Source organism: Condylostylus longicornis, unplaced genomic scaffold (genome assembly GCF_029603195.1).
Source record: "Condylostylus longicornis isolate FDR11 unplaced genomic scaffold, ASM2960319v2 ptg000294l, whole genome shotgun sequence".
Taxonomy (NCBI): domain Eukaryota; kingdom Metazoa; phylum Arthropoda; class Insecta; order Diptera; family Dolichopodidae; genus Condylostylus; species Condylostylus longicornis.
The window spans coordinates 1-2,500 of NW_026578258.1; the positions used below are offsets into that span (position 1 = coordinate 1).

A 2,500-nucleotide genomic window follows, 5' to 3' on the forward strand; every position below is an offset into this window, starting at 1 on the left:
CAAAGTGTATCCCCCCTGAAATAATATAATATAAAAAAAATAAAAATCATTATATTAATTATATAATATGGAAGTATTTTAAATAAAACAATATACGATCATTTATAATATAGAAAATATATAAAAATATATTCTTACGTTGTTGTCCATATATTATGGTAATAACTTTTCTTGTATAAAACAGTTGGGATACGGATAAAAGGAAAGTTAGAGACATTCGCAGCACATAGATTATATTATTTATATATTTTAATATGTTTTAGAATGTATATATATTATCGATATATATCTGACGAAAATAAAAAAAAAATTTTATAAAACTCTAAACGGTGGATCACTTGGCTCATGGGTCGATGAAGAACGCAGCTAACTGTGCGTCATCGTGTGAACTGCAGGACACATGAACATCGACATTTTGAACGCATATTGCAGTCCATGCTACAGAGTATATAAATTTATTAAAAAATTTAATACTGCATGGACTACATATGGTTGAGGGTTGTAAGAATAATTTAATAAAGTTGCTTATAATATAATTTTAAATTATATTATTTATAGCACATGATATATTACTGGTAGGAATACCATAATATTAAAATTCAATTATATATATTTTACTTATATTATAAAATATAATAAAAAAATAAGTATATCCTAGTATTAATAAATTAGTATTAATACATTAAAGAGGAAAACTTATATAAAATTATATTATTTATAATATAAACAATACAGTAACTTATATATATTTAGTTTTCAACTAAAAAGAAAAATTAAAAATATTCTTAAAAACAACCTCAACTCATATGAGACTACCCCCTGAATTTAAGCAAACTAACTAGGATTTTCTTAGTAGCGGCGAGCGAAAAGAAACTAGTTCAGCACTAAAGGATTTTGTTTATACAAATATCCGATGTAGTGTATGGAATATCTATATTCTAATATGAGAAATTAACAGTCTAAGTCCTTCTTAAACGAGGCCATTTACCCATAGAGGGTGCTAGGCCCGTATGACGTTAATGATTATTAGAAGATATTTCCAAAGAGTCGTGTTGCTTGATAGTGCAGCACTAAGTGGGTGGTAAACTCCATCTAAAACTAAATATAACCATGAGACCGATAGCAAACAAGTACCGTGAGGGAAAGTTGAAAAGAACTCTGAATAGAGAGTTAAATAGTACGTGAAACTGTTTAGAGGTTAAGCCCGATGAACCTAAACATCCATGAAATATGAAAAATTCAACATTATAAATATTATATAATTATATAATAATGATGGTGTGCAATTTTTTCATATATGGACATTGCAATCTGTTAATAAATATATATTTATCATAAGATATATTTAAAAAGTTTATTTTATATATGAAAATTTATTTTCTATATAATATAATTTAAATATTATCGGATAAATAATTGACAGATAAAAAATCAATATAATGCGTAAATTATATATTATTATAATTTTATAATATTATATTAATTTATATATTAATATAATTATTATATGCATTAATATGATTAGCAATGCTATAGATTTAGGATACCTTCGGGACCCGTCTTGAAACACGGACCAAGGAGTCTAACATGTGTGCAAGTCATTAGAATTTATTTTAAATAAAATCTAAAGGCGTAATTAACTTAACTGTTAATATGGGATTAAATTATATATATAATTTTATATATATAATATCAATCCTGGGGCGTTCTATATAGTTATGTATATAAATAATTTTTAATTATTTTTTATACCTCTAACTAGAACGTACCTTGAGCATATATGCTGTGACCCGAAAGATGGTGAACTATACCTGATCAGGTAGAAGTCAGGGGAAACCCTGATGGAAGACCGAAACAGTTCTGACGTGCAAATCGATTGTCAGAATTGGGTATAGGGGCGAAAGACCTATCGAACTATCTAGTAGCTGGTTCCCACCGAAGTTTCCCTCAGGATAGCTGGTGCATAAAAATATTATATAAAATAATCTTATCTGGTAAAGCGAATGATTAGAGGCCTTAGGGCCGAAACGACCTTAACCTATTCTCAAACTTTAAATGGGTAAGAACCTAAACTTTCTTGAATGAAGTTTTAGGTTATGATATATTGTGCCCAGTGGGCCACTTTTGGTAAGCAGAACTGGCGCTGTGGGATGAACCAAACGTGACGTTACGGTGCCTAAATTAACAACTCATGCAGATACCATGAAAGGCGTTGCTTGCTTAAAACAGCAGGACGGTGGACATGGAAGTCGTAATCCGCTAAGGAGTGTGTAACAACTCACCTGCCGAAGCAACTAGCCCTTAAAATGGATGGCGCTTAAGTTGTATACCTATACGTCACTGTTAATGTAAATGATTTATATTACATTATTAATGTATATAAATTTAGAAACATTAACAAGTAGGTGGGTACAATGGTAGCGTAGAAGCATCTTCCGTAAGGATGTGTGGAGCTGCCATTGGTACAGATCTTGGTGGTAGTAGCAAATAATCGAATGAG

General features: G+C 29.7%; 2 pseudogenes; both read left to right on the plus strand.

Moving 5' to 3' along the window:
* The first annotated feature begins 318 nt into the window (after nucleotides 1–318).
* On the plus strand, nucleotides 319–502 carry LOC129616799 (5.8S ribosomal RNA; annotated as a pseudogene).
* Nucleotides 503–792: 290 nt separating this feature from the next.
* The window catches only part of LOC129616817 (large subunit ribosomal RNA), a 3,996-nt pseudogene continuing 2,288 nt past the window's right edge, over nucleotides 793–2,500 (plus strand).